Source organism: Herpailurus yagouaroundi, unplaced genomic scaffold (assembly GCF_014898765.1).
Source record: "Herpailurus yagouaroundi ecotype Mexico unplaced genomic scaffold, PumYag 181, whole genome shotgun sequence".
Lineage (NCBI taxonomy): Eukaryota > Metazoa > Chordata > Mammalia > Carnivora > Felidae > Herpailurus > Herpailurus yagouaroundi.
In genome coordinates, this window is record NW_024412412.1 from 37,407,354 (window position 1) to 37,426,060 (window position 18,707).

General features: G+C 46.1%; 1 protein-coding gene across 2 annotated transcripts in view; it reads left to right on the forward strand.

Annotated features, from left to right (window-relative positions):
- Nucleotides 1–1,598: 1,598 nt before the first annotated feature.
- The window catches only part of LZTS1 (leucine zipper tumor suppressor 1), a 47,404-nt gene continuing 30,295 nt past the window's right edge, over nt 1,599–18,707 (forward strand). For both annotated transcript variants that reach the window (XM_040490369.1, XM_040490370.1), the window contains exon 1: nt 1,599–1,813. The gene's annotated coding sequence lies outside the window, so the exon portion shown is untranslated. The remainder of the gene's footprint in view (nt 1,814–18,707) is intronic.

The following is an 18,707-nucleotide window of genomic DNA, read 5'->3' on the forward strand; positions in this document are numbered from 1 at the left end:
ACAGGTAGAGAAAGACTTCTCAAACTGAGTGACAAGTATACACAGAGGTGAAAAAGAAGAGGTGATGTTTAGAGAAGGCTGAATAGCCTTTGGAGTTGATTCAAAAAAGTTGTAATGTTATTTGTAATAGCTACCATGTGTATGTACTTATCACATGCCAAGGATTCTTATTTAATCCTCATAGCAAACCTATGAACTAGGAATTGGTTCATTTACAAGCAGTTATTGAATGACTACTATATGCTACCCAAGTTTTAGTTATTGAGGATACATCTGTAAACAGAGCAGACCAAAAGAACAAAAGAGAACAAGTCCCTGCCCTCAGAAAGTTTACATTCCAGGAATTGTTACCCCCATTTCATAAACGCAAAAAACAAAAAAACAAAAAAACTGAGATATAAGGAAGTTAATGCTCTAGCTCAGGGATGCAGAGAAGACAATTAGCAGAGCCTGTCTGTGCTCCTAAACTCTATGTTGTATTGCCTTCCAGGAAGCCTGGGATTGAGAGTAGGGGTTTTCAGAGTCAAGATCTGGAAGTAGTAAGGATCTCTTACAAAGTTTTGAGCAGTGGGGTGGCTGAAACAAAATGATGTTGCTTCTGTTGGGGCTGTCTTCCCCCACTCTACTTGTAATCAGAGATTAGCCATCTCCATCTTCCCTCCTCCACACATAGACACCTCTTTTGGCTGAAGATGGCATTCCCCGGGTAGAGCTATTCGTGGTTTTAGCGGATTAGCCTGGGTGAACTCTCAGGATCAGAGCTTCATGCCACACCCAGCACCCCATTTAACTGGTCTTTTGTCCTACCAAAGCTTGTAAATTGGGTTTCCTTCCTAGCTCAATTGCTAGAAGTTAAAAGTGGGAGTGGTAGAGAAAATGATAGCGTTAAAAATGCACTGGGTGAGAATTAAAGCTATAAACTTGAAATAGGCCTCAGCTATCACTTGAAACCGAGTCCCCGCGAGGAAGCTGAAAAAGTTTGCCTTTGAAATGTCTTAGGAGTGGGAGTGCCAGTGCTCCGGCCTCCAGTCTATAGTCCTAGCAGGGTGAAGCACTGCCCTTCACCAAGGCTGCGGGTCCCTCTTTGAACCTAGAAATCCAACCTTTTTGCGGGATTTGGGGGTTGCTGTAGGGAGACCGTGCTGGGGAAAGGAAACTGGCGAGTAACTAGAAGGGGTGATAAAGAAGGAGAGGAATACGGGAAAAAGGAGAAAGCGAAGGAATGGATAAAGGAAACCGGAAGGAATAAGAACGGAGTGCACATAATAAAAGGAAAAAAAAAAAAATGAAGGGACAAGAACAAGATAGAACAGTAGGAGAAAGGGAAGGGCGGGGTGGAGGGGTGGGTGGCGAGAAAGACTCAGGGCCGCCCGGCGGGGTCTCCTGGAAGTGAGAGCTGAGAGATGGGGGACGGCGGACGGCGGACGCCAAGGAGCCCAGAGGTCTAGAGCAGCCCCAGCTGTCAGCGGTGAACAAAGGCCGCCGAGCCGCAAGTGAGAGGCTGCAGGCCCCGCCCCAGCCAATGAGCGGTGCCGGCGCTGGCCCCGCCCCACTCCGCTCCGCCCCGCCCCGCCCCGCCCCGCCTTCGGCTCCGGGACCCCGCGCGGTGGCCGGCGCGCGGAGAGCTGGCGGGCGGCGGACGCGCCGGGAGGCCGAAACTTTCTCTGCCCGCCTGGTCCAGCTAGCCAGAGCCGCGAGTTGTGGCGGCGCCGCGGGACCCGCTCGTCCGGCAGCTCTGCTAAGACAACCGGGAACACACTGCGAAACACACTGAAAAAAAATTCTCAAGTCAGTCCGAGGCTCAAGGGGGCAGGTAAGGTGCGGTGGACGAGGGGTCGCTCCTGAGAAGTGTCTGCAGCCGCGGCACCCGCACCAGGGCTCCCAGGGAAACTGCACTCCTCACGGCGTGCCAGTGCGTCCGTGCGTCCGTCGGTCTTTGTCTATGTCAGATTCTGTCTAGGTGTCTTTGTCTCTGCATGAAACTGTCAGGGTCTCTCCCTCTGCCGGGGTGGGTGCTGCTGTTCTGGTCCCAGTCTGGAGAAAAGGATGCTGCGTCTGTCCTCTTTGTCTCGGTCTCCCGGAGACTGGTTTTATCTACTCCAAGCCCCTAATCTGATCTTGATGGATATTAAGTGATGTCTGAGATGAGGAAAAGGGGAGTGTGCGTGAGCCCTGAGGGGGCCAGGTCCTAGACAGAGGGTCTGACAGCTGGGGTCCGGTCACTGCACTTTGACTTCTGAACTATGGAGATGGGCTGTGTCTGCACTCACAGGGTGGCAGGGATGCGATACAGTTAGGTCTGTAATGTTTCACTGAAGGAATATGTCACAGGGGCTGAGGTGGGTAGAGAGGGGGTTAATGAATGAAGGTAAGTGGCACCCTGGAGTTGTGGGTCACCAGGATCAGTCCTCGAGTTGCCATTTAGCCAAATTAACACACGCACAGTTCCACACCCACACACACTACATTCACTTCTTTTTTTCACCCACCATAGGCAGCCAGCCCCCCACTCCCTACACCCCCCACCACACCCTTCAACATACTTAACTCCATCTTTCAGAGCATACAACTCAGCAGCAACAGGCACCAAAACACCACAAGCCAGGTGAGCTTTCTCCTTCGTGCTCCAAGTGGAAAGGAGTAAACTGTGGAGAAAATGAGTGTTCTTCTCACCCACAAGTATGTCAGGCCTAGGAAAGTGCTTGAGACTTGTTAGCTTCAGAGCACTCAGTTCCCCAGGAACAAAGAGTGTTAGGGATCTAAGCATCTAAAGTTCCTGGGTCCCTCCTCTCCCATTCCATCCACACCCTCCTGCAACCATCAGCCCTGATCTTGGGTCTTGGATGCTGGCAAACTAGTGTGGAGGCATTGAGTTCTGGAGAGCTCTTGGCAAGAGCTGTACCAGATAAAGGGTCTCCTGCTCTGCTGGTAGTGCAGCCTAATTGCAGTCATGGGAGCTGAGCAGCCCAGCCACAGAGAGGTGAGCCGTCTGCTTGGCAATTCTTCCAGCGCCAGGTACCCTTGAAGTGATTCTGTAGGTAGGAGCTAGAGTTTGTAACCTGAGCTTCCTCTAAGTTCAAAAATAATTTTCTGTGGGCATTCTGCAGAAAATACAGGTGTTGAAAGTGTGTATATATTTGTACATACATGAAAATGGGTATTTGAGACTGCATTTACAGGCAGGAAGGGTGTTTGTGTTCAAGGGTGGAGAAGAGCAGAGTGTGTGGGTGGAAATCTGTGGGCAGAGGCACACACACTAATCAGGTGTGGCATTTACACCTTATATTTATCCAGTGCCTTTCTTCTGAGGTGCTTTCTGCACATCACAGACATTATCTCATTTGTTATCTCCTTTATCCTCACAATGTAACTACCAGGTTGGCATGAAGCATTGTTAATTCTCTATGTTTTACCAGTGAAGAAACTGAGGCATGAGAGGGGCAGGGATTTCCCTGAGGTCCACTGCTAGTGGGAGCAAAGTTAGGAAGTCAAAGGATAAACTCTCAGCTGAGAAGATGTGAGTGTGGACATTCACTCTTCATGAGGTGAGAAAAAACCCAGGTGGAGAAAAAAAGGTTGTCTCTCAAAAGTGTCTATGTGAGAGCAAGAAGGAGGATGGGACATTTGAGATGGTTGTTATTTAACATTTATGGCAGCCTCTGTGCACTTCATGAAGTAAAACCTGCTTTAACAATCCAGCGTGTGCATTTGTGTCTGCAGGAGGAGCCTCCTGTCTGTGTGTGCCACAGTAGATGTATGTGAAATAGTTGCTGTCAAAGGTGTGTTTTGGGAGACCCATTGCTTTGGGAGTATGTGAGGGAAAGATTTGCCATGCAGTCTTGAGAAGCCATGTGTTTGCCTATGTCTGTCTGTCTGGACAAAGAGGTAGATGGGCTCCAGCCATATAAAAAATGGCTTTCTAATCCTGAAAATTTATTTACATGCCTTTGTACTTATTCAGCATTCACTTAATAAATATTCATTGGATACCTACAAAATGCAAGGCTTTGGGCCAGGCAGTGAGGCTACGAAGATGAATAAGGTAATGAAGGCAAACCTATGGTTAACCACCTTATAGTCGGTGTAATGGGCAATAGTTAACATTCACTGAGTATACTATGTACACAGTACTTGTTATGCATTATCTCATTTAATCCTCAGCACAGCCCTGCAGGGTGTATGATTATTAGACCAGGAAATTAATAACGTAGCTAGGGTAGAAAATGGAGGAGAAAGGAATTGAACTCTGCTCAGCTCAGCCCTGGCTATTTTTTTTTTACTTTTTTTTTTTTTAATGTTTGTTTATTTTTGAGACAGAGAGCATGAGTGGGGAAGGGGCAGAGAGAAAGGGAGATACAGAATCTGAAGCAGGCTCTAGGGTCTGAGCTGTCAGCACAGAGCACGACATGGGGCTTGAACTCACAGACCACAAGATCATGACCTGAGCCTCAGTCAGACGCTTAACCAACTGAGCCACTCAGGCACCCCTGCCCTGGCTCTTTCCATATTCTTCTGCTTTAAAAATAGAAATACATGTTTCCTCTCTGCAAAATATCCTTGCCCTGTCCCTCTCCCTCTACCTCCACCTAACAAGCTCCCACTTGCAATTCTGGTTTTAACCATGAGAATCAACACCTTCAAGAAAACTTCCCCTCTCCTTTCCCTGAGTTTCTCTGGGTCACATGGCTTCCTCTGAGTTCTTCCATGCTATCCTGGCATTTACTCACTGGTTCTGAAGAGCCTGCTAAGTTCTTAGAGGCAGAGATAATGTTGTGAATGCCTAGCTCAGAGCATAGTTTGTGGCTACTTTGATTAGGCCCTTAATAAATGCTTGTTTAATAAAGTAATGGGAAGGAAAAGAACTGTCAGAGACCATTGGCAGGGAGCATTTTCCCAATAGCAGGTTACTGCATGGACACACTTCTTTGGTGTGGCCTCTGCTTTCCTGCCTTTATTATTGGGTCACCTCCTTCAGGGCCGCTGCCTAGACAGGGCTCCTCCATCTCAGTTCCTGACTCCAGTTGGAAACCTAAGGAAAATCTAGCTCCCAGCCACCCTTCAAACATAGGCACTCTATGTCAGGTTCAGTCAACCCACAAATATATATAAGCGGGAGTTGCTAGGGTCTAGAATTGAGGTTTTAAAATTGTGCATTTGGAACCCCAGGAGGGCAGTGGTTCCAGGGCAATGATGGGGTGTTTCTAGGGGTTTGCCAACAAAGTAGTATCTAGCTGTCTGGGGAATCTTTAGGTAATTTAACTGGTAGGACTCAGAGGTAGCTTTTGAATAGATCTTTATGCTGCTACAGTTTGAAAACCACCGATCTAAAATAGACATTCATAAGCTGCTGTTGGGAGTGTGAATTGCTACCATGTTTGGGGAAGTAATCTGGTCATGATTTGTCCAAGGTCACATGATTACAGTCTGGTGACTCCTTCCCATACCCTTTACACAACCCTATTATTTCTCAAAGGTTGCCACATGCCTTCTCAGAGGTCTGAGATTATTTTAGTTTTCCTAAAACTGCATTTCACTATTTATTAAAGATTTTATCCATGGAAGGTACCACGGAGTTGGGGGATTTTAAGAAATGTTTCAATAATGCCTTGAGAATAAAAATTGTGATGAAAATTGAAAAGAAGAACCAGAACACATGAATCAATGACAAGTACATTGAAAATTGGATTGTACTAACTTTGAACATGGCAGCTGCACAGCATGAGGGAGGTGATCTCAAAGACACCAGGGAAGAGGTGGTCATGAACTAAACCTTGAAGTTGAGCTTCAGGGATGTGCAAAAAGAGTAGACATAGCAGCAGCAAGGTTATAGTTTCAAGATGCAAGCTGAGACCTGAGGAGATGGAGCTTTTATTCCCAAGGGGAATCCTGGTGGGAGCCTGTTTCCTCCTTCCATGCAACTCAGGAAGACACTGAGAGCAGACAGAACTGGGAAATGAAAGATATGAGGTAACTCACCTCTAACAACTGCCTTCAGCAAAATGAGTGTGCAGAATCACTTTGGATCCCCTTCTCCAAGGATTTAGAGAAGTGGGTGGGGATGTGTCAAAAATCAAGCATGGCCGCATTGAGCTTCAGGCTAACTGCCGTTTGGCAAAGCTGTCCCTGTGTCTGCAATCTCCATCCTGCTTCTGTTACTCTGTTGCTTCCTGACAGACATCAACTTCTACTTGACGGCCTATCATCATCCCTAGGCTTCCTATAATAATAATTTTAACAGCTCTTTTTATTTGTACAGGACTGTCCACTTCAAAAGGGATATTAATGTTGCTGGTGATGGTGTTATTAGTATCATCATCATCAACCCTGTAAGAAGATATCTTCCACAGTTGGACATATGGGAAAACTCAATGAGGTGATCAGAGGTGAAGGAGCTCACCCAAAATTTTAAGTGGAATGCTGGGATTTGAACTCAGTTTTCCTGACCCCCAGTCCAAGGCTATTACCACCCTATCATTAGGCCTGATGGCAGACAGAATGTGAGGGTGTATATGTGTTAGCTATCAGCTAAAACTAATTGTTCTAATCAATCCAGTAGAGTGGTGATTTTTCTTACTAAGTGACAGGCCAAATTGGTGTCTAAACAGATGTGATGTGGGTTTTGTCCAGTACCTGGAACAAAGGCAGTAAGGAGCTGCCCTATACAGATCACCCACAGAATTGCTTCCAAGTCAGTTAATCACTGTGGGAGAAGATAACTGCCTTAAGGATGACTGCTAGCAGGCAGACACACACACACACACACACACACACACACACACACACACCCCAAATTCATTCATTCATCTCTCCCACTGAGACATGCTCTCCTCTGATATCCACACTCACAGTCACATGCCATAGCATGAATCCTCAGACATCCCCAGATGGCAGGACCTGGAAGATCCACACCTGTGTCTACTTGGGTTGGTCTCTCCATGGCATTATCTAAAGTGTACTTGGCAGCACCCCTCCTTGATGCCACAGAACCTCAATTTCTGCCATGCCAGAGCAGTCTTTTGAATTGCCATCAGCCCTTCAGAGCTGCAGAAGTTCCCAGGACATAGCATCCACCAGAAGAGGGATAAATCTAGGTGAGACTTTCAGACTAAGGGGTACACAAGGACACAGACCCCTCAAAAGTGTCAAAGTGGAGTTGAGATCAGGGGTGAAGATGGGCATTATTCTGGAAATCAATTGATGTTGAAGGACAGACCCTGTCCTTTGCACGAATGTAAATGCAATGCATAGACTGCCAGGTGGCTGAGGCAATCCCTGCCTGAGGCACCAGGGTGGGGCTGTGCACTTGGCTCACTGGCCTGTTGGCTTTGGGGGCATCTTCACTCTCCTTGCAGTTGCAAAGCCATTTGCTGCTAAATCACCCTCCTCCTGGCATCCTGGACTGCTAAATTGGTCTCAACTTGCTGTACTTCCACCCACCACCTTAGTCATTATTCGCTGGCAGCATTCAGAGAGTGGGTGTAAAGCAGCTGAACATTATATTCCTGCTGAAGAGAGAATTGAGTATAGGCATGCAAGGGAAGGAGGCAAGAGAAAGCTAAGGAGGCAGGGAAACAAAGCTTGGGTTTGCCAGCACCTTTCCCCAGGAACTCAAATAACTCTAGATGGTGGGGTGGTGAGCAATAGGTGAGTGTGTCCTGGCTCAATAGGAGGAGACATGAGGGGTATGCTCACTACTGAGGGGCTGCACCTGCTTGGTCTAGAGGGAAGAAAGGACATCAGCTATGGGAGAAAGACCGCCCCCCTATTGGCTCCCTTTTCCTTAAATTTGCAATATGTACTGTCACACCCATTGAGCATCTGTTCCCATGTATTAGTATTTAGCTTCTCTATCCTTCCTCCCTGCCTAGATTATAAATCCCTTGAAAGGAAAATATGCCATGCCTCACATGTAGAGCACCAGGTTCTGAATTCACTTAAGGTTCAGACTCAAATGGCTGAGGGTAATGGTAAGGCCTACAGTGGCCCTTCCTTCTCAGATCCTTCTCAGATCTCCCTGTGGTGCCCAAGGGCCACCGAGTTTGAAAACCCAGGCAGGCAAGAAAACAAGGGAACTTTCAAGGCTGGTTCTCCCTCAGCTTTCAAGGAAGCTTCAGGGAGAGAAAGGGTTATACCACACAGGAACCGACTAGCTAGGGAGGCAGAAACTTAAAGACTTTCTGTCCTGGCATAGCGAGACTCTACATGATCTCCAGCCAACAGATGGGGCACTCTTTGTTAGCTCATCCAGTGCCCAGGATTGCACTGAGGCTGGTAGGAGGTGGAGAACAGAATCAGTTCTCATGTCAGACAGCAGAGATAGCATCAGGCAGAACAGAGTGACCTTGACAGAAGGTTCTCTGAGTCACTGATAACATTCATTTGGTCTCCCAAGCAGAGGTTGGAAGGGGAATACAGTACCAACACAAGCTGGCCTGGAACCTGATGGATCCCCCAACCTTGGTTCCTTCCCTCCCACCCTCTTATCCATGAAGATAATGAAAAAAAACCCTGAGAACAGAAGCCACCACACAGCTAGGGAGGCAGAAACAATGGGGAATTAACTGAGCTTGTCAAGGGATGGAAGTCTGAGGGAATGAGCCTTGAGGTTGCTCTTTACCTTCTGCTGATCACTAAGAGGCAGTCTGACCAGAGTGTCTGGAGGATGCCTGTGCTGGGTCTGCCCTGGCCACCTCAGCAGCAAGGTCAGAGGCCAGAGGATTTCAGAAGGACCCTTTAAGCACTCAGAGAACCTCCCATATTTATTGCAACCTTCAGACATTCTAACTTCAGCTCTCTTCTTCTCTTTCCCATTGAAGGGCATCTCAGCAGTGCACATGTGGAGGAGGCTGGGAAGGCTTAGACTGTGCTCACATCTTGAGGAGACAACCTCCTCCAGCCCCAATACCACAGTGGCACCAGCAGGCAAACTGAACTGCAGGCAGATGGGGAAAGCAAAAACCACCAGGCAGAGCCGCAGCCTCCACCTGCACTAAAAAGGCAGTGCTCCACTTAAGGGAGCTGTCTGCTCCCAGCTGCCTGCGCTTCTCCCGTCCAGGGGTCTGCAACTGCCCTGCTCAGAGGCATTGCACTGGCTGGGAGTGGGTAGCTCTTGCTACAGACAGGACCTCCAAACCCAAGGCTCCAAGATTTATCAGGAAACTAAAGAGTCTGTGTTGAAGAAATGTCCAGTGTTCTTCATAGAAACACAAAATATCAGAGTTGAAAGGATCCTTAAATTCTATGCTATCCACTCCTCCCACTTCATCCAAAACCTTCTTCCCCAAGTTGCTGTTTTTACTCACCTCCAAGAACTCCTGCTCTGGGTCCCTGGACCCAGTTTTTTCTATTTTAGTTGCATTCTCTTAAAGTTGCATATACTAGGTTCATATCAAGCACTCTACCAGCTCCTGGCAGGACCCACAAATGAGACAGAGACTGTTCCAGACGGGCTTGATATTAGGGGAGACAACAGATGCATTAGAAAATATCCCTATACAAAGCTAAACTAGTCTAAAAAGTCTTCATGGAAGATATAGAAGTTGAGAAGTACCCTGTGATCTGGGTGTGATTTTATTTTTTTAATATTTATTTATTTATTTGTTTGTTTATTTATTTATTTATTTTGAGAGAGAGAGAACATGAGCAGGGGAGGGGCAGAGAGAGAGAGAGGGAGAGAGAGAATCCCAAACAGACTCCATGCTGTCAACACAGAGCCCCGGGTGGGGCTCCACCCCATGAACTGTGAGATCATGACCTGAGCTGAAATAAGAGTTAGACACTCAACTTACTGAGCCACTAATGCACTCCTGGGTGTGATTTTAAGAGATGGAGGGAGGGTGGAAAAGATAGGGGACAATAGGTTGTGGGGAAACAAAAACAGGTTGAATCAGATTGAGAAGGACCTTGTGCACCCCTTGGGAGTTTGCTTGTTATTTAGTAGGCAGTGGTAAATGACAAGTAATAGGTAGACAGTGGCTTATAGTAAACCTTGGTTTTAAGAAGTTAATCCGGGGGCGCCTGGGTGGCGCAGTCGGTTGAGCGTCCGACTTCAGCCAGGTCAGGATCTCGCGGTCCGTGAGTTCGAGCCCCGCGTCGGGCTCTGGGCTGATGGCTCAGAGCCTGGAGCCTGTTTCCGATTCTGTGTCTCCCTCTCTCTCTGCCCCTCCCCCGTTCATGCTCTGTCTCTCTCTGTCCCCAAAATAAATAAACGTTGAAAAAAAAAATTAAAAAAAAAAAAAAAGAAGTTAATCCAGCAATGGAGAATAGAATAGATTTGGGGTTGGAGAGACTTCTTTCTAGAAATAACATTATTTAGTAGAATGACTTTCTTTCCTCCTTCCTATCTCCTGATTGATAGCACATGTTCCCAGAGATCTTTCACTGCCTGGAAATGTAGGGTAGCTAAGGCTCAAGGAGAGGAAAGTTCCTAGTCTAGGAACTTATGTATAAGAAGAAACATGGGTAACACCTTGCTTTGCACTGCTTTAGACCTAGACAGAATCACAGGAGCCTTTTTGTTTTGTTCTGTTTTGTTTTGTTTTGTTTTGTTTTTGTTTTTTTAAACAGATGAAGGCACGGAGGCCCAGACTGGGGAGGAACTTGCTCAGGGTCCCACAGCTGGTTAGTTGCAGAACTAGGATTGGTGCTCCCACTTCAGACTCTTTACATTAACCTGCTGCTAACTGTGGACAAAGATGGAAGGGCCAATAGAATTCATTAGATCCTCAAATCTTTAGTGTTAGGCAGGTTTGCCCCAGAAGACATATGTCCTTGTCAATAATGGGATATTCTCAGTCTTTGTGGGTCTCTCCCCACCCAAGGGAGTCCCTGGACTTCCACTGAATGGACTTCCACAGCCTCCATTTTTCTCTCCTGTATTCCTCCTTATTTTTCTGGGGTCTTCAGATGTTTGATTTCCTTCTTTTCTTTTGCCTTTTTCGTTGTTCCAAGAGCTCTGAGAAGCTCCCATCTAATGTGATAGTGAAGGGTTACTATGCCAGTCTCAGTTGTGACCAGTTGTCACCTTTCCAAAATGAAAATCAAGTTTGCTGTTTGTGTCTCATATGTGCCCAATTTAAACCAAATCTGAACAAAATGAGAAGGCTGTGGGTACCGCTGAGCTCTGCTAACCACCCAGAGAGTTGATGTCACATTGGGAGAGATTCCCAGACAGGAGGCAGATGTCCATTCCAGTGCTCAGAGAGTCAGATATGGTCAAGTAAGGACCTTCTTCAATCTCAGAACTGGGTTCCAGCGGTCCTCCTGCCCACAGCTCCAAAGATCTCAGAACATCATTCCCTATCATCTTCTACTTGCCCAGGAGCTTCCCTTGTGTTTTCTAGAAGCCTGACTAACCAAGGGAGGATAAGGCCATGGCAGTGTCCTGTGACATCTCCAGCCTCCAGTGAGTCTTTCCTCAGGAAATACTTCAGCTCATGCCATATGCCTTTAGTCTCCAGAGAAGTTCATCCTCACCTGGATGGCAACCTACGGCCCCGGTAGAGCAGGTGAGCCCCACAAGTGAGGCTTGGGTTTTTTCATGCTTGTCAACCTTTAAGGCAAGTTTGGCAGTGGAAAGTAGAAAAAAACATTGTTTTTGGCAGTGTTTGACTCTGCTACCTAACAGCTGTAGGGCATCAGGCAAGTCACTTAGCCTCTCTGAGCCTGCTTTCTCATCTTTCTCTTACTATAAAATGTATTGTGTCCTAGGTAGAATTTTTGTGAAAATTACATGACCCAATATAAGTAAAGGCACGTGAAACATAATAGGAGCTCTATTTCTGTTAGCCTCATCTCCTTCCTGTCAGCCAATGGAAGGAAGGCCAGCATGAGACTAAGACGTCCATGCAAGAAGGCCATGAGCCCTTCATATAGACATGTCCAGGATATCAGGAAGGGGAAACTTTGGAGTCAGTCAATACTGCATGACAACTACTCTCTCTCTCTCTCTCTCTCTCTCTCTCTCTCTCTCTCTCTCTTTTTAACATTTATCTAGAGAGAAAGTGTGTGAGCGGGAAAGGGACAGAGAGAGAGAGGGAGACACAGAATCCAAAGCAGACTCCAGGCTCTGAGCTGTCAGCACAGAGCCCGATGCAGGCCTCAAACTCACAAACCGTGAGATCATGACCTGAGCTGAAGTTGGACGCTTAACTGACTGAGCCACCCAGGTGCCCCACTCACTCTTTTTTTTTAATGCTTTATTTTTTTGTTTGTTTGTTTTAATGTTTATTTATTTATTAAGTTTATTTATTTATTTTGAGAGAGAGCATGAGTGGGAGAGGGGCAGAGAAAGAGGGAGAGAGAGAGAGAGAGAGAAAGAGAGAATCCCAAGCAGGCTCTGCACTGTCAATGCGGGCCCAATGTGGGGCTCAATCCCACAAACTGTGAGATCGTGACCTGAGCTGAAACCAAAAGCTTAACTGACTGTGCCACCCACATGCCCCAATGTTTATTTATTTTTGAGAGAGAGAGAGCATAAATGGGAGAGGGGTAGAGAGAGAGACAGAGGATCTGCAGTGGGCTCTGTGCTGACAGCCTAGAGCCCTATGTGAGGCTTGAACTCACGGACCATGAGATCATGACCTGAGCTCAGTCAGCTGACCCACCCAAGTGCCTCCTCACAACTGCTCTCTTATTTGCTTACTCTGGCACAAAGAGACAGTCATAACTAAAAACAATACGGGAGAGGGGGTGAAACACTTCCACCTTTGTCACTCTGGTTCTCTAACTACATTGTCAATTTGACTAAATTAAAATTGGCTAATGAAATTATGTACAACAGATGAGTGTGGCATCATTGAATGTCCTGAGGCAGAGATTCAGTGTTGAAGTAGATCTCTTGCTCACATTGGCTTATGACAAATGTGTGGAGGACAGGAGGCAAGGGACGGGAGGGCTCAGAGACCCTGAAGGGCCACTGGATTTTCCCTCTGCCCTCAAGAAGACTCCATAACACCATCTGGAGCATGTGTGGGATGGAGTTAGGGGAGAAAGATTTCTCCCCAGGGTGATCGGCTGGATACAAGGATTTTATACTGCACCTCTTTCTTTTTTCCTCCTGCCTCTTGCTTCAAAGCCAGTGCCTTTTCCATCTGGGTCATTTTCTGGATTATGTAGCATATAAGGTCAGGAAAAGAGGAGAAAGAAAAACAAATCAAATGAAACTTCTCTCTGCATTTAGTTCATTGGGAGATGAACAGATGAAAGAAGGCCCAAGTTTGGCCAAGTCTCACATAGGAGAATGAAAAGCTGAAAAGTCCACCTCTGTCTTTGGACAGAGGAACATTATTCTGCCTAAATAGCATCATTAACAAGATGGGGCAGGCAGCCTGGGTGGACCAAATCAAAGCTGCTGCTGTTTTGACACACATTCTATACCAGGGACAGATACATGAACCCTCCCATGTGAAATGAGCAATCTGGCATTTAGTGCACCTTCCACCTGCCTTCTCAGCTCCTTCTCTGCTTTTTATTTTTCTTTTTTCTTTGTGTGTGTGTGTGTTTTTTTTTAAGCAGGGGAAATTTCTCCACTTTGATGGCATGGTCCAGAAAGTTGAGGTGGTTTCTTCCATGGCACAAGCACACAGCTATTAGGTCTCTGATCTGACTTTAGAACCTACATCTTCAGAGCCTAGCAATTTCTCCATTCTAGTATGTTGGTATCTGTTGGGGAGAAGGCAGTGCCTCCAGTGACAAGAGGCTCTCATGGCTTTTAGAAACATCTGGGAGAGAGGTTGTTAGCTCAGTTGCAGGGCCATCTGATTCTAGGGCCAGGACAGCTTGAACAGATCTTAGAGAGCTGTCCATGAACAAAGGCATCCACAGGACTTCCCTCCAGCAGCCTCTGCCCTCCCCCATTAGACAGCAGTGGGAACCTCCTGTCTGCAGAGAAAGACAGAGTTCAAAGGCCTGCCCTGGGCACAGTCCCTGGGACAGCAGCTATAAACTCCCACTTGACTGCACTTCATTGATTCAGAAGCTGATGAGAGATGTGGAACCTGTTAGAGAGACACAAGGCAGCCTGGAATTAGGCCTTACTCTCATCAGCATAAAGTGGTTTCAGGAAAGCCTGCCAAGGGTCAAAAATAATGGTGCTATGCTGAGGTCCCTACTTAAAATGTCTGCACTCAGCAGGGCCCTAGAGATGTGTGTCCCAGGATAGGAAAACAGGATGAAGGGTTGGCGACACAAACCAAGAACTCTCCTCTTTCTCCACTCCTCATACCTTTTCTGCCAGCTACTGAGGACCTTGCTCTATTGCCTGGCCCTGGAGCAGCTACAGAACAGGAACAAGGAGGCAAGTGGGATTTCTGGGATCTGGTCTAATTGAAGCGCCATCTCCCTGCTTTGCCCAGACCTGTGCTGGATGCACAGCACTTCTCAGGCATTCAGGATTGGAGTCTTCAGGGACACAGTGGCAGGAGGACCCCAGGGATCAGCCACTTCTCTTGTTGACCAGAAAGGGCTCTTAGGATCTCACTCTTTACAGGCATATATATTTCCACATTGAGTCATATAAAGGTACTAGTAGAAGGTTTCTTGTTTCTACGACTGGTGTCTATGAAGGTTTCTTTTGCCATAGTACCACAGAGTGCTCAGTATGCACCAGATCCAGTGCAAGAGTGGACATTTCATGGTGCAGACCAGCCTCTGTGCTGCTTCATGTTTACTCCCCTTGTTCCAAGCCACTGAGTTGACATCATCCCTTAGATTCTCCCACTCTCTCTTCTTCCTCTAGCCGCTCCATGGACTCAGGTGAAAAGCCCTCCCCATAGGTGCTCCTGTTTCAGGAGGTGGCAGCAAGTGTGGGCTGAGCAGTAACAGCAAGAGACAGGATAGACCACCATCACATGCTTCAGTCCAAGAGGATTTTAGGGCCAGAGACCCACAGAAATGCCTCTGGGGAAGACAGAGGTATCTGATTTCATCTACGCCCTGGGGCCAGGCTGCTGTTAGCTGGCTATGACTCAGAGAACATGCAGGGGAATGAGGAGATGTCTCTAGCTAAAAACACCCCATCACCAGCTTAAGGGGTTGTGTCTGCTCCCCTCTATTCATACCTGTGCTTCTGACTATCTGCTCCTTTCCTTTAATGTACTGAGTTCTTCTGGGCAAGGCTCTATGGTAGGCCCCAAGGATACCTCTGGCATCCTCAGCGACTTTACTATCTATTTGTTAGTGATTTCTAAGCACTTTAAGAGCAATTTCTACAAAAAAAAAATTGATATATGTTTACCCATGTTTAAAAAATATCTAATCTCTAAAGACCCTAAATGGAAATGCCCCAGTTCTTTAGATAATGAAAGAAAAGAAGTAGAGCCCAGAGAACAGCAACGTTGGGGAAAAATATATGAAGAATTTGAGTCTAGAATTAGAGCACAAAAATGCTTTCAGTCACCGAGTTCTATATGTTAAAAAACAAAAAGACAAACTTAGCTGCCATTTACTAATCTCTCAAATATGTCCCACTTCCTTTACAAATAAAATCTCACTCGATATATACAGAAACTTTGTGTGGTAGGTACTACTGTTAGCTCCAATTTACAGATAGGAACGGAAGCTTGGAGAGGTTACAGTGTTAGTCCAAGATTAGGGCTGCAAAGGACTAACAAGGATTACAGACTGAACCCAGAGTATAGGAGGAGGTGAAGCAGGAGGAAGGGGCAGGGGGCAGAGTTAGGATGAGGTCTGGAGGAGCAGGTAAGCCTGTGGGGAGAAGGTTGGGCAAGGGGGCAGGAGAAACACTGGCTGGTATTAAGGTCTACAGAGCATCAATACCACTAGGGGTAAACAGATGGTGTGTGTGGCTAGAGCTCTGTTGATGGCAGTCTGGGTTCAAAGCCAGGCATTGCCCCTTGCTAGATATAAAACCTGAGACCTCATTTTCTGCATCTGGGGTACAGATTACTCCAGATCATGTATGTATAGTCCTTCATCCAAACCTAACAAATGGAAGGTTAAGAGGAACTATGTCCTCCAGATTGACATCTAAGGGATCTGGACTCTGCTATTTCAACTTGGGCACCTACCTCAGGCCAGAGGCAATGGTAATGTTGGTAAACTATCTCCCCACAGCCTTTCCTGGGCAGTGGCCACCTTCTTCTTGAGCCATGGGAGGCTGGCATCAGCCTTTTCAGTGGAGACTCCTGACAGCATCCAGTTTCTGATTCTTCAATGAGGTGGAAACTGAAGAATACCTCAGCTCTGTTGGGGAGGGAACTCTGCACAGGGCTCTGCCAACAGGGACAGTTTCTCTCATTAGAAAGGAGGAAAGATCGCTTCTTGGCCTTTCGGCTAAGATCAAGTGTAGAAAGGAGGAAAGAGCTTGGAGGCTGAAATGGAAGTAGAGGAGTTAAGACCAAGTCCTGGGGACAGAGAGAGGTGGGAGCTGAGGCACACCAGTCTGGCTTCCTGTCACCCATGAGGGTCTTTCCAGGAGTAGGTGAGTGGAGGAAACTTCACCCTGCTGGTGATAGTCTGGCTCTAGAGGCCTGAGGGAGAGGAGCAGGTCTTCTGCTCCAACTCTGCACTGCATTCTGGGAGCACTGCTGAAGCCACTTTGCTGAAACCACCCTGCCAGCCCCATCCTAAAGGTAACACCACTCTGCCAAGTAGGGGGCAGAGTCAAGAACAGGCAAGCTCAGGAACACTCTTTAGAGCCAGGAAGGAAAAGAGTAGAAGGTAAGGAAGGAGGGAAAGTGTAGGTTGGAAAGTTTATAGATTTAGCTTCTGGCCGCCTTCTTCCTACTGAATGTCTTTGTTTGACCTGCTATAACAAAATACCATAAAGCAGGTAGCTTGAACAATAAATGTTAATTTCTCACAGTTGAGAGGGCTGGGTAGTCTAAGATCAAGTTGCTGGCAGATTTAGTGGTGAGAGGCCACTTCTTGGCTTGCAGACAGCTACCTTCTTGCTGTGCCTTCATGTGGTGGAGAAATAAGGTTCTGGTCTCTTCCTTTTAAAAAACACTAATCCCATCATGCAGGCCCTATCCTCATGACCTCATCTAAACCTAATTGCCTCCACAGGCCCCACCTCCAAAAACCATCACATTGGGGGTTAGGGCTTCAACATATGAATCTGAGGGGACAGAAGCTTTCAGCCCATAACACTGAGCATCTATTGGGCTGCCATGTCTAGCCCTGTGCAGGCAGCAAAGGGAGCATGAGGCAAGTAGGATTCAGGGTCCCTGCTTGTGAAGAGACAAAGCCCCAGTGATGACTAGATGTAAAGTCAGGAGAAGGTGTTAAGGAATGCACACAGGGTGGGCTGTGTATCCACCTCTCTGCCTCTGTAAATAGCTCTCTGCCTCTCATCCACCTTGTGATATCAGACCAGTTCCTTGTTCCCTCTGTGCCTTGTATAGTCATTGGCAAATTGGGACATAGAACCACCTCCTGGGGTCAATGTGAGAATTTTTTAAAGTGAAAATTGTACTGAAGTATATGATATACATACAGAAATATGCACAAATCATGGATGAACAAACTGATGGATTTTCAAACAAATTTTACATAAATAGAACCCAAGGCAAAAGGTAAGAGTGTTAAAAGTACCCCTGAAACTCCTCTGGCCCTCGTACCCTTTGTCCTTCTGTCCCTCATCCTGACACCATAACTTTACCCTCTTTACCAACATCTTATTAATAGGACCATATAGCATTTGCATTTCAACATATAAGCTGCTGGAATTTTCATTGGTATTATATTGATTCTATAGATTGATTTGGAGACAATTCAAACCTTAGAATATTGAGTCTTCTAATCCATGAGCCTGACCTATGTCTACATTTGTTTAGATTTTCTTTATCACATTTATCACAAATTACTTCAAATAATTTAAATAATAATTTAATATATATAATTATATAATTAATAAAATAGTTTAAATAACATTTTAAATAATTTAAACAATATGGTTTTCAATGCAGAGACCATGTATTACTTCAGTTATTTTTGAAATGTACATTTTTTAAATGGTAGTTTTTAAAATTTCTTTTGCTGTTTATTTGTTGCTAGTATATACAAGTGCAATTGATTTTTGTATACTGACATTGTATCCAGATACTTTGCTACATTTATTGCAAGGATTAAATGAGACAATGGATGAACCCTAAGCACATTGCTTGGTGGGGGCTCACTAACTCTGACCTGCATGCAGAAGAACCGAGACCGGTCAGGGACTCATTACTAAGGGTATCCTTAGTGAAGGAAAATATCACAATAGGAAGGTCATTGAGCTCTGGAGGGAAGGATTTGTCTGGCTAGTTAAGGGAGTGAAAATCCCTATAAATAGAAATAATAGGAGAATAAGAAAACAATCTTGAATGAACTTTGAGAGAAATTCAAGAGATCTGAATGGATTCTAATATTGGTGCTGCACTTTATACTTTGTAAAGCCCTTTCACATGCACTGTGTCATTGATTCTCACTGTACACCTATGAAATCACCACATGTGAGATTTTTATACCATTTTCAGAGATAAGGAAAGGGGCTCAGAGAGTTAAGGTGCTTGGCCATGTTGTTTCTCTGAGGAAGTGCTGGTTAGATAGGTTTCAAACACAAGCCTTTTGACTATATTACTTAATGGGAAGGTTTCCAAACACTGTCAGATGGTAGCATTGGTCTTGATGAGGTAGGCCATGGGAGCAGGAAAAGGTTATCAGAAAGATTAGTGTGGCAAGTGTTGAAATCTGTATTTAGAAGA